Here is a 13854-nt window from a genome sequence, read left to right on the forward strand (position 1 = left end):
TCTCGAGTCTCGACCAAATTATTACTGACCAGGACAACGTCAAGCCGAATTCAGCAAGAAGGCCGCTAGTGAAATTGTTCAACTTTTTAAGCCAACATATGAGCTAACGTGAAAAACATACCAAATTCATCGATTCAATTCAAGTTTATAGCAAGCGGACTTGTTCATTTATTTTTCGTCAGCGGCTACATGCCCGGTCAAATTTAACTGTACTTTACCAAAGTTTGGTGCGGTCCGCATTCTACGTAGTTCGGACATATTTGAATATGTTTGGTCATTAATTGCTCAGTTAACAAATGGTTGCGCGTTAAAAAGCACATTTTTTTAGTCACAGGCAACTTTTTCATAGGGGGGGAATTTTAGCTCAAATATCGCCAAGGGGGGCACGAGACGAAAAAGGTTGGGAACCACTGTCTTGAGTGTTATCTTGTGAGCGATCGTGGGGTTTGTAATATATTTCACACCTATTTGAAGTGTTAGTTCGTGAGCGTGGTTATTGTTGATATCCGAATCACCGTCTACGCCGGCTCTGCGGCAAACTAATTACCAAAACATTACCACGCGACTGATTGCTAGATTTAGCAAACTATGTCACACCTTTTTTGCTGAAAGTACGACATGCCACCCGCAGCCTATACCCGACAGTACGAATCATCGCCGCGCCCATAAGAATAAGGATATATTGTTGTTACACTCACCGTAAACGTTAGGATTAACTCGAATCAGTCATATATAATGATTTGGAATATACACATTATGTAAGGATCTATCACGTGACTATTTACCATACCTGATACATATTCAACGGGCGATGCCTATACCCGAAAGGGCGATTCTCGACCGCACCCATAAGAACATATGGCGAATCACCAGAGACCACGTAAGAATACATGACAGGCGAATCACCACCACAGCCTATCTCAAAAAAGGCGAATCACCACCACGAGTTTTCACGGCGAATCACCACCACGACCTATACCTGAAAGGGCGAATCACGACCGCACCCATAAGAACACATGGCGACTCACCGCCGAGAGGAGGGTCCAAAAAGGAGAATCACCACCACGAGTTTCCAGGCGAATCACCGCCGCACCCATAAGAGCCCCTGCCACATCACGCCCGATCATACTAACTACTGTCGTGGCGCGGTAATGACCGAGGCTGAAATGCCCATTTCTATAAGTCATGTGTATTTTTTTCCTGGCGAAAGGGTACCCAATAATCAAGATATTTGGCAAAATAAAATCGCGAAAAAAAAATTGAAAAAGTTGAATAAATTTGCTAAAGGATAACCATAGTCTATAACAGGGGTGGGCAAACTACGGCCCGCGGGCCGCATGCGGCCCGCAACACCGTTCTGTGCGGCCCGCGAGAGTCTAAAGAAACTTTTTAAAAATATTGATAAAATATATACTAAATATCGAATTAATGACTTGAATAAACTTTTTCTTAGTATATTTCACCATTATAATTTTAAGACAATGGTTCCCAAACTGGGGTGCACGCCCTCCTTGGGGGTGTGAAGGCTTCTCAAGGGGGCGCGAAGCTGAGCACAACTGAAAAAATTTTCGCGCTCCGCGCGATTGTACTCCACTTCATTATCGTTGCTCTGTATTTAGTATGAATTTCATAGTTCAAAATCTTTCCTCCACATTCGTTGCCTTCCATGCCTTCAAACTATCCGTTAGGTTTGCTAGCATCCTGGTTGCATTTCACCATCATAAAGGGGGTGGGGCTTAACAATTGTTCTAAGGTAAATACTTCCTATAATAATTTTTATGTTTAATTTCTGGCACGACAGCCCGATCTCAAGGCCCACACGCAGTTTGAAAGGTTTCAACTGCTAAACATCACAACAATCCTAAACGAGATTGACATAATTCGGATCACGAGTGGGATTTCACATTGGCCACTCCAGTTTTAATTGTCTCAGCGATGTGCTTATAAAAAACGATTCGCGCGTGTCTTAGGTAGATTCGTTCTCGGTATGCGTATAATTGGGGTATTTATATTTATCTACACATAGTAGAAGTGTATTTGAAGCTAACATGGTTATGATGCTGTCAGCATTGTGTGTCCTGGAACTGCACCAAACGTGGAATTAGTAAATCTATGAACAGATCGCTGTTCACAGACTTAAATTTCAATCCGGTTCTAAACGACTTTCATCTCTATAGCTTTGACAAAGTGGTCATAGTGGTCGACCAGCCAATGAAATCTCGCCACTATGTTTCTGACGCGAGTACGATATCATCAAAGCAATGTTTTGTTTGTTTTAAATAAGCACATATATTATCTCCATGTCCTCGTTATATTATCTAATACCAATATTGCGTTTTGGTTTATAATCTCAATTTTATGTAGTGCGGCCCGAGAATGGATTTAGATGTTGAATGCGGCCCGCGAGCTCAAAAGTTTGCCCACCCCTGGTCTATAATTTATGTTAATTCACGAAATAATCGTGGGCCCCCTTTGAGCTCAAGACACCCCACTAGGGGTTTTGGGGTGCGGTAGTTACAGTACTGGGTGAATGCACATCATTTACCTGGGGTTGCCAATTGCAATATACGTCCTCCATTTTCAAGAAATCAAAAATGTTCTCCGAGGACGCACATTAGTAGTTATTCCTCTTTTATAACTTTGAGATCAAGGTGATTGCACAGGGACAACTGAAGAATGACACAGATGCGCAGTGACCGCAGTGTTGGCTAAAACAATAAAGGGTAAACTTTAACCTAATTTACCTGGGAGCGGGTCTTCCGGGAGTCGAGCAGGAAAAATAACCTTTTTTTACTCAACTCAATACTATTGTAAATTATTAATAAATATTCCCCAATTACCCGTTTTTCGTCCGCTGTTATATCTTTTATAACGTGGGAAAAGTGTACGTATTTTAGGTCCTCAAGATATGATAATTCTTAATTCAACAGCAACCTCTTACAAACAAGAATCGCTTCTTCTTTGTAACCACATTTGAACAAGCTACGCCGTTTGGTATTTGAGCAGATCAATCCACCCAAATATTTTACTGATTGGACAAGCTCAAGTGCCACAAATTTTACGCTTTGGCGGATTTTTTGCGGCGACGGACCGACCAATCGACGCACCTGCGGGGCTAAAGCACTGTCGACCGCAAAAAGTGCTTTGGAAAATGGATAATGTGGAAAATTATATGACATATTTGTCGTAAATGATTAACTTAAGTATTTTTGAAAAACTAACATATATCATTATAGTAGTTGTTTGGTTTAGGTTTACCATGATCTTAGTTACAGGAAATACGGAAAAAATATCTGAAATGTGAAATTTTTGATCGTTTGCTCGGAAACGGGACACCACAATTTTGTTCACCTATTAAATACGAATTCTGTGGGGTAGAATTACCATTTCTGATATTTCGTTCACAGCATAACGATACCTTATACCTAGTTGCACGACAGCCCTGTTGAGGAGCTATAGTCCCTTTTTCGCCTGCCCAAAAGCCCTGGTTTCAACCACTTCGTTTATCTGTTACTTTGGGTCAGTCACTCATCGCATGGTATAATAGTACCAACATATTAATCGTCGGCACGGTCTGAAGGGTCAAGTAGGCGGTTCACCATACAGAAATGGTTGATTGAGAGAGGAAGAACAGTATTAGTGTCGTCAAGTCATTAAAATTGCGATCACTTCTCCAATCTGCAATCACCACCGTTTCGCCACTTTAGCCTATGTGACGCCGGATGCAACCGACATCGCTGTTTAGCCGAGTAGATAGGCGCTATAGCGTAACATATTGTTTAATGCTCTTGCAATTCAGAATAGGAAGTACCTAGCAATTTTCACAGCAGACATAGAAAGAGTATATAGCAGCAGGCCTAACTATAGTATAAGTAAACGAGTTGACATTAGGTGTACGCAGGATAACATTATTACCATTTTCAAACAGCAGTGTTTAAGACTGTGTTTTGATACATTTGCAGCACATTGGGATGAAAAAGGCCATACCACTGGTCTACAAATTTCAAAAAAATGCCCAAAAAATTTTAATGACCCATTTAGGGTAATTTAAAATTGCTTAATCCGAATCTCTGCTCAGAATTTCTCCATCACGTCAATTTTTTCTCGTATGAATTTTTCTATTTTCGTAAATTAATCAAATTTCGGCTTTCGTTAGTGACATCACGGTTTGCATACAACAACAATAGATCAAATATTGCTATTGAAATCATCTATCATGAGACCTGGGTCGCTGTAGTACAGAATGAGTGAAATTTCGGTGAACTTGAATCCAGTGATTCTCTATCTTCGTTCAATCAGAAACTCTTTTCGAACCATAAAATTACACCGATCTACAAATTTCAAAAAAATCTGTACCAAAAAAATTAATGATTGATTTAGGCTAATATTAGGCAGTGTTGGGATGACTCGAGTCATGACTTGACTCGAGTCACCTTTATCGTATGACTTGACTTGACTCGAGACACTTTGCTAAAATGACTTGACTTGACTTGACTCGGCGTATCAGAAATGCGGATTGACTCGTGACTCAGAGCAAAATCCACGAGTCAATTTCAAGTCGATGTCGATAAAAAATCATTGTATCTTGCATATGTTCGGATTGTAAGCGATGCCCTGGTTTAGCCCGTGAGAGCGACCACTCATTCAATGATCGCGCGTTTTACTGAGCCTCTATAGAGAAATTGACCGCAAGCTAAATGATTGGACCTTACAGCTTACGCTGTCGTAAACTAGTATAGTATAGTAATTTAATAGCAAATGTATATTTCTGTTCTCTATTCTTAATTTAACCAAACCTCTTGTTTTATTGAAATTGAATTCCAATATAGTTTATATATTCCTCAACCATTTTGCATCTTATCAATTCGTTTCTCTATTCTCTATTTTGGCTGGTAACTCTATAATCCAAGGCTATGCAATTACGTAGTTTAGCATTTCTACGTATACATGTGAGCGATAAAGCGCCTTCTCGCGTTTACATTCAACTCTATATTCGTACATAGGTACAGAATCAATGACCACTCAATCTGTATTTCAGACAGCTAGCAAAATGCAATGACGTAGATATGCCTCATACTTCGAAAAGACAACTTGACTTGAATTGTGACTTGACGCGTGACTTGACTTGACTTGACTTGACTCGACTTGACTCGAGTCATCTCCAAAAATCGAGTGACTTGACTTAACTCGAGTCACCTTCGAAAATCGATTAATTGACTTGACTCTAGTCAAAATGTGCAATGATTTGAAATGACTCGTGACTCGAAGGTAGTGACTTGATCCCAACACTAATATTAGGTTGCTGAATCCGATTTTGTGTCCAAAATTTCTCTATCACGTCAATTTTTTTCGGTATATATTTTTCTCATTTAAATAAATTAATCAAATTTTGGCTTTCGTTAGTGACAATACGGTGAGCGTACAACTGCATCAAATCAAATATTGGTATTTAAATTATCTAGAATGTCGAAGCCTGGGTTGTTCTTAGAACAGAATAACTGTGTTTTCGGTAAACTTGAATCCAGGGGTCCTCTGTCTTCTTTCGATCAGGCCTCTTTTCGAGCAATAAATTTATACATGGATGCAGCTATTTTGAGTCGGTAGCAGTTATCATCCCTAAATAAAGCAAATCTCGTGCATGTTCATGGTCCACATTAAAACTACACGGCAGCTGTGTTGTGGTTTTACTCTAGTGACCACTATGACCAAGTCGGTGACATTTACCCCCGATTCCCAGAAGAAAAAGAATTCACACTGAGTTCATATAGTTTTATGGAAAAAACTGACCCAAAATTAGTATGTTCGCAGATTCGAAAACGCCAATGCGAAACCGATACATGCCGGTTATATGGAGAATATAACAGATACACAAAATATAATGTAAATATCTGGAGTTTCATTGCTGTTCCACTACTGACTCAAAAGGTCCCCGGTCTCTGGAGCAATTCGCATCTAGATTTAATAATATTCAACCAAATTCCAACGTCAACGTTTACAGTGGAATCTCTTGTCTTCTATACGCGGAATGAGCAGGACTTATGACAGTAATATCGACTAAAACAAAGGGATCAAAGAAAGATCTGAAGGTTTGACACCCCTGCACGAGATCTAATTATTGCATCAGTATTTCCAACCAAGTAGGTCAATGGGGAAATAGGTTTGATTCTTGTAAAGCAGGGGCGGGCAACATACGGCCCGCGGACCGGATCCGGCCCGCGAAGGGATTTTGTCCGGCCCGTGGACAGTTTTCCGTCTCACATGATAATGTGGTCCGAGTCCCCAGTCAGCAGAGATTCCCCACTACTTGCTTGCTATGTCAAATTTCAGTGACAGTATGTTTTTATATATACGTGTATGCGCACTGCGCAGCGTGCGAGAGTGGAGCTTACGCGTAGGGCTGGGCAAAATCGAGTACCTGAGTGATTCGATTCTGAATCACGTAAAATGCTTCGAGTCGAGTCGAGTATTCGAGTATCACTCATTATGACGTCACAACAGAATGTACTATGTAAAAGTTTAAATATGTACCTTTTATGCCACCACGAAGAACATAATGCCGGTTACCCGTCACATTAATGATACTTCGGTATGTTTTCGACCATACTGACTTCATTGCACTTCTTGACAATGTTGTGGAACGATCATGACTTCGGAAATGTGTTATTTCCAGTAACTTTCGTAGCTTTGTTCTATGTCAATCATGCTACGACACGGCCAATCAAGGTTTCAAGGCTTCCTCAGTGGAAAATATTATCAAAACTGTAATTTTCGCTAGCTCATTAACTTTCAGTTGCGAGGAGCGTACAATTTCAGTACTCGAAAAAATCGTCTTTTACTACTCGACTCGAATCATTAAAATTAATACTCGATTCAGATTCGAGTACTCGAATCATTGTGCCCAGCCCTACTTACGCGTAAGTTCGTCGAAGCGAGAAGACTTGCATTATCGGCATTTACGATGTACTCAACCCTAATGTCACCTGTGGTAATCATGGTGTTTGTCGACTACAATGGTCATTTACACCAGACTGCTATTTCTTATTTTTGATTCCATAACCGCCGACTTGTAGCACGGCACACTTCTAGGCTTTTGTAAGGCACCGTTTATGCCAGAGGTCGCCAACTCAAAATGGGTCGCGGGTCACTTTTCAAATTTCGTATAGAGGACGCGGGCCGCACAAATTCAATATCGAGATTATAGGCCACACAGTTGAACAGCGACGCTATCTCGTCACTACGCAACCCTAATGAATTGATATGTTGATAAATTTGGGGTAGCCTACTGGGCTTATCGAATGCCTTGAAATCTTAATTAAGGAGGGCACCATAGTGTACTATATGGTGTGGACACAAGCAAATCTCACTGCTCTGTGAAATTGGTCTACGTCACACTTTCAAATTGGCCAAAGGCAATTTCACGGTAACTTTTGACCAGCTTGCCGAGCGTGAAATTTGATAAAACGGGTATATATATCAATCGAAAGCTACCGCGGTACTGATTGCGAAAATATAAATTTTAATCTGCTCGTGGTCCTGGAACCCCCCAAAATCAGCCTGGAATGATAAATTGTAACGGAGTTTGGTATTGTGACACTTAGATAAAGCTCCAACACTTGGGTAGTATTTCTGGAGTCGACCTCGGCCGGACTTGTACCCACACGCATTGGTATTGTAGCTATGGATGATACCACCACGTTATCTCGCCACTATTGCACCCTGCATTGATTGATCAGAGAGTAGCACACCCGGCGGCGCCTGTATAACAATGCTATTCTCAAATCCACATTGTCGTCGTCATTATCGGTGAGAAATGGCTTTGAAGTGACAATGCTGTCGTTAAAATACATTCATGTGGATAAATGGGCCAATAATTATCGATTCAGCAATCCGGCCCGCCGAGTACTTAATTTTCCTATATCCGGCCCGTCGACTGGAGAAGTTGCCCGCCCCTGTTGTAAAGTATGCTTTCCCATTTTGAAATCACATCGTCTATAAATCAGACATGGGGTAATCCCGATTAGTAATCGTAATCGATTACGACGATTACAGCATTTTCAAGTAATCGTAATCGACTACTTCCGATATCTAATCGATTTCTCTGTAAAAGAACGATTACTTTTTATTCGTACAAGGACTATGACATATGAACATTCGTGAACAAGGAAGAGATATTATACCAGATTAGTGATAGCACAAGCGTCTGATTTTCTAACACCACTGCTTACTATTACGTCAGAAGCAGCCTATTAGCTTTGCGCGTCATTGCGTGAGAAGTATCCACAGTAAATAGATATTCGATGTATGTACGACGTACGTCGTACATCAGATTGATTGTAAGAACACCCGCCGTGCTGTATATCAGGTTATCAACACGTTTCACACGCCACTACCTCGCAGCAGTATAATTTGTCTCCGCTCTGCCTAGTTTAAAATAGTAAATTATGTGTTGATGTTTGGTTATGCTTAGTTAAACGCAGTTTAACCGTTGCTGCTTGGCGAGCAGTAGGCCTATCTAGTACGTAAGTACACCCGACAAAGATTTGAAATTTTGTACTAGCCACAACGAAGCAGTAAAAATCAACAGCTGGTGATATATATATCATAACCGAGTCGTTTTTGCCGTTTCTCGTAACTGCAGCTTGCAGTACAATATCTGTAGTTGAAGGCAGAATTTTATGTCCGCTTCGTCATATTCTCATATGACTCTACTTCAAACGGGCGCCAATCGTTATTTCACAATTCTTTACTCAACATTGGGACCTGCCGCTTGTATATCATGTTAGCGTGGGTTGTAGCTGGAATCGGGACCAAAATAGCAATTCGTCCCCCAGTCCTGTAGGGTAGTAATCCCAAGTTGAATTTCGTCAATAATATTTAGTAATTGCATTATATTACTATTAATTTTTAATTCGTTTTCAGCCCCCGATTTACCTGTAGAGGTTGATCGTCTGACGTAATCATGGTGTTGGTCATTTACACCAGGCCGATTTTCTACATTTTTGATTCCGTATCTGCCGACTTGTAGCACGTCCCACTTCTAGGCTTTCAGGACACGTGATTGATAATTATAATCGCTCGTATCTTTCAGCGCAATCCATATATTGTCTTCCAGAATAGCTTCTAAGGTGCAAAATAAATGTAATCGTGAGTAATCGTGATTACTTTTCCAATGTAATCGTAATCGTAATCGACTACGTCCTGATTTTGCTGTAATCGTAATCGTAATCGCGTCATTAAGAATTAATCGTAATCGCAATCGATTACATTCATGAAGTAATCACCCCCTGTCTGATGTAAATCATTGCGTAACGCTCTTCCAAACCAATTTTAATACTCTGATGCTTGGTGAAATTCCATCTTTCGGTCTCGTTGTCGAATCCTTCTCATTTCATCCCCGTTAATTCCCAACTGAAATGAAAAACTTTAGAACTATAGTCACTGGATGCTTATTCGATTCCTTTGGTTTGCCAACATTTGAAATAATAAGAAATAGTAAGTAATCAGTCGGGAAAATTTTTTTGACATTTTTTACCTTAAAAATTCTAATGTTGACCAAATTTTGACCTAACGTATGCAAATTAGGTGTTTACCCATATAATATTAAAATTGTACTACTTATCTTCGTTTCTGGTTCGAACTGTCTGTCCTTACGAAGTTTGTTTGTTTTATTCACACAATTGGCGCTTTTAACAACTTGGGTCATGTGCGCCCAGCGCGGAAATTGCTTTAAGATCAATGTCTTTGAGGTCTATTTCTGGTAATTTGCTGCCATCTTTCCAGAGTTCGACTGTCTCTTCTTCTGGGCTTTTCAAGGCGTTGTGTATACCGCGGGATCGGCGACGAGGAGCCCAGAAGAATTCCTGTAGTCACATGACGTATTATGGTAGAAATAATTAAAATAGTCCTTACTAAGTAGCTTGCCAAGAATGGAGAATGAACGTTTAGTAGCAGTGGCAGTTGTTGGGTGACAACACTGAACTGTGCATGCGTACACTGCTGGTGACACACAGTTTTACTTCGTTCTGACAATTGGGACTACATCACAATTTGTCATAATGCGTTTATTGATATAAGAGCCATGCAATGTCCACGCAGTCTTGCTTCAGTTAAAATTTTGCGGTTCGTTGAGCATAACACCATGTCAACCTATTTGTTTTATTTGAATGTTTATGATTCACAATGAGCAGACAATGGGCCGTCTACAACGGTAGGCCTATAAAGTAGGCTACAAGCTGTAAAATGTCAAATGATAAGTTCCCCGACAATGCAAGAGCTACAATACAAACGAAATGCAGGCTGTAAAAAAATTTGACTTTGTTTACAATTTTGACATTTTTTGACCTAACGCTACAATTTTGGCCTAATTTTGAAAATAAATTGCACTGGTAATCAGCTTAGCAAGCTCATCTGACTTGTGATTGCCCTCGCCGTCATCCAGTCTTTATTGCTCGCATGATATAGGCCTACCATGTTTCGATTATCATCGATAATGAGTGCATATGGCTGTGTAAGAGTAGGCCTATGACATAGCTGTCGGTTGGTAGATCTACTCGTTTTACGGATAGCTAAGCTTATGTTCTGTGTGACTAGCCTACTTCGCAGCGTTTATTGGCTCAATGAGGCGAAATAGGGCAGAGAAGAATTCCTACACCGGACTGTTGGAGACTTATCCTTGCAACCAGATCCGCGCTAGCAGTGTCTTACAAAAATCTAGAACGAAAGTAGGCCGTACAAAAAATCGGCAGCTCGTGAATCATAACGAAGAACATCGGTTTGGAGCGAATTACTAAAGTAGTCCAAGAGCTTCTTGGAGGTACAGAACTTCAATATACAATTAAATAGTATATTCATATTGAAATGAACCCGAATATTTTCGGCTGACACTCGTCAGGGGTAATCGTCAGCAACTAGTAGTAGAGAATTGGAAAGAACATTGTACATCAACAATCGTATCACAAAATATGACGTCACCAGCATGAAATTTCGAATGAGATAGCGTTCAATGTACTATTTTTAGGTGATACACGAACACCTTTTGTTGACAGAGTTTTGGTTGGTGTATTTTGATAAAAGTTGATTCCAAGGCACACAAATGGAATTGTGAACGACCTCGACCTACGATTCGAAATCGGTCGTCTCGATAATTATTCGCACAAATCGGATTATCCAACAGATGTTTGCCTATGGCAGAATTAATGGCCTTTGATCGATCAGCATCAATCTTAAGTGGATGAGTTAAGGGTGAGCTTTTCACATCGCGTGACGCACGTGTTCTGATAAATCTGGGGACATGCTGGTTTATGCGGTCCTGCAGACGTCTTGACCTTGACGTTCTTCCCACGTAGCCACAATCACAGTGGCACCTATATTCGTACACTACATTACTTTGTTGAAGTGCAGGAAGTACGTCTTTGCGTGTTGAAGGGAGCAGTTGTGTTGTTGTAAAACAGTAGTTAGTGAAACACAACGCCGAGATTACGGTCATGCAATATTGCAGTGGCGGCTCGTCCTATGGGGCAACAGGGGCATTGCCCCACCTAAAATTCTGTTCAATAACAATTACTTACCATTTATAGACGCAGAGCAATCGATATATACCGAAATCACAGCGAAACCCGCATTATTCTTGTGCTTTCGCTTGTAAATGACCATACCTAGCGAAGTCTTTGCGAAAATCGAATTATCTTCTGTGTTTTCGCTTTGTGAATGCCTAGCCGGGGCTTGCCCCGGTAGCGCTCGTAGCAAGCTTTCACTGTCTGTTCTCTCAAAGCCGCGCACAATAAATAAACGGTGATTTACTCTCTCCTATTCATAAAATTACCGAGCAAGTGGGGCAACCTATCTGGTTGCCCTTAAGGTGTGATGTAACAATCGTATCTATATCTGAACTCGGTTACCGTAATATGCGTTGAGTCGACCTTTGCTGGTATAGGTCGATTTTGACGATGTTTCGCTCCGTGATAATTCTTGTAACTTGGTATGTTATGTCGTGAAGGTCGTATTTAACACTGCTCCAAGTTTCAGGGCTGCTACTTAAAGTGTACGGCAGTAATGTCGTTTCCAAACTTGACTATGTGCTGGCTGATGTGTCATGTATCGCAAACAAATTTTACTCAAAAGCGGGTTTGTTTGTTTGTTTTTGGGGTATTCATGGTGTTTGTCGACTACTATGGTCATTTACACCAGGCCGATATTCTTTTTATTTTCCGTAACTGCCGACTTATAGCACGGCCCACCTCTAGGCTTTTGTAAGACACCGCATACACGGATGAGGTGACGAGGAGGAGCCTAGGTAAACCTCCAACACTTAGGTATCGGAATTCGGAAGTCGACCTCGGTCGGACTCGAACCCGCACCCATTGGTGTTGCAGCCGCGGATTATACCACTGCGCTATCTCGCCACTTCAAAAGCGGGTATTGGTCTCCATTGATTTTGACGATGTTCCATACCGAGATCGGTCATGACATTTGGCAAAGTTGGTCTTAGTGTTAGTATCGATCGCCGTACCAAGTTTAAAGTTTATCACTGAACTATGTGGGTGGTAATTTCGTTTCCTAAGTCGAGTGAGAGCTGACTCGTCATTTATCACTAACAGATTTTACGCAATACCGGTATTGGTCTCTATCGATTTTAACGATGCTCCATACCTATATCCGTCTTGAGCTTTTGGACGGTATATCTTGATTTCAGTATCGAACGCTGTGCCAAGTCCCGAGGTTGACACTCAGTGATTAGGGCAGTAATTTCATTATCGAGGTCGAATATGGTAGGCCTAACGCTGACTAACGCATTGCGGATTTCACGCAAAAGCCGGCGTTGGTCTGTGCTAATTTTAACTGTGTTTCATACTAAGATAGGTGATGAGATTATGATCTCATGAAACAGTTTACTAAGATTCTCGATTTGCATTCAAACTTTATTTTATATTCTCCAATGTCAATTTCACCGTGAAATTGTGACCTTTAAGCCATTTGCTTACAACCCGATGTCAAGCGCGTTAGCTAATAGTTCGTTTTCGATGACGGCTAATAACTGATCAATTGATCAGCCTATTCCTCAATATATTTTACGCAAAATTCAGTGTTTTTAGGCAAGACTCGGCCCTTATCAGCCTGGAAATTGTCCATTGATCTAATCGTACACGGGAGGAAAGCGCACTCTTACCTTTTCCCAACGTATTGCGATAAAAAATGAAAGGCTGACGTATAAGCGAGAATAAGGACGCCTTGTTATACACTTTTACACTGCTGGTGCCAGGGGACAGTGTGTCTAGTTAGACCGAAATTGGGTATCGTGATCTGAAGCATGTGGTCTACTGCAAACTGTGTCTCGATATTACCCGGTAGTCGACATTGCTCGGCTCGAGTTGACTTGTTTATATTCTAATACGTCTTTTTCCGAAGTTAACCACTAGTGGACTTTTAAAATTCCTATAGTTGAAAAATCGCTTTCTATCAACTTTGCTGCAGTAATTAGGCTCGGTGCGTTAGATGTGCTCCCGATTCTCAACGCTCTCATTCTGGGTATTCCATATTTCAATGAACTCGTCATTGAACGATGTACAACTATGAAATCACGCTGTGCGCAATAGGCCTACTGATACAAACGTTAAAATATGCAAGTATGAACAACTGTACTTGATAATTTCTTTCGAATAATTTGAAATACGTAAGTCTTGTTTACCATGCTTAATGTATATACCCCATACAAACTGTGTGTGACCACCACGAAGTCACATTTTCACGCCGGAATACACTATTGTGACGTCATTTAGACAATTGAAATCGCGTACACCTACACCCCTTGCCCCACCACCCGATATTAGCACGAGCCGCCACTGCAATATTGGTATG

The 13854-nt window shown here is 40.9% G+C and overlaps 2 long non-coding RNA genes across 2 annotated transcripts in view; both read left to right on the forward strand.

Annotated features, from left to right (window-relative positions):
* Positions 1 to 13854, forward strand: part of LOC145447848 (uncharacterized) — a 272584-nt gene that overhangs the window by 72593 nt on the left and 186137 nt on the right. The gene's annotated exons all lie outside the window — the stretch shown is intronic.
* LOC145447843 (uncharacterized) overlaps positions 10016 to 13854 on the forward strand; it is a 54323-nt gene continuing 50484 nt past the window's right edge. The window contains exon 1 of the long non-coding RNA XR_013917725.1: positions 10016 to 11175. This is a non-coding gene — a long non-coding RNA (uncharacterized LOC145447843). The remainder of the gene's footprint in view (positions 11176 to 13854) is intronic.

This window comes from Botryllus schlosseri, chromosome 10, assembly GCF_051294905.1.
Source record: "Botryllus schlosseri isolate E-star chromosome 10, Bs_hap1, whole genome shotgun sequence".
Taxonomy (NCBI): Eukaryota; Metazoa; Chordata; class Ascidiacea; order Stolidobranchia; family Styelidae; genus Botryllus; species Botryllus schlosseri.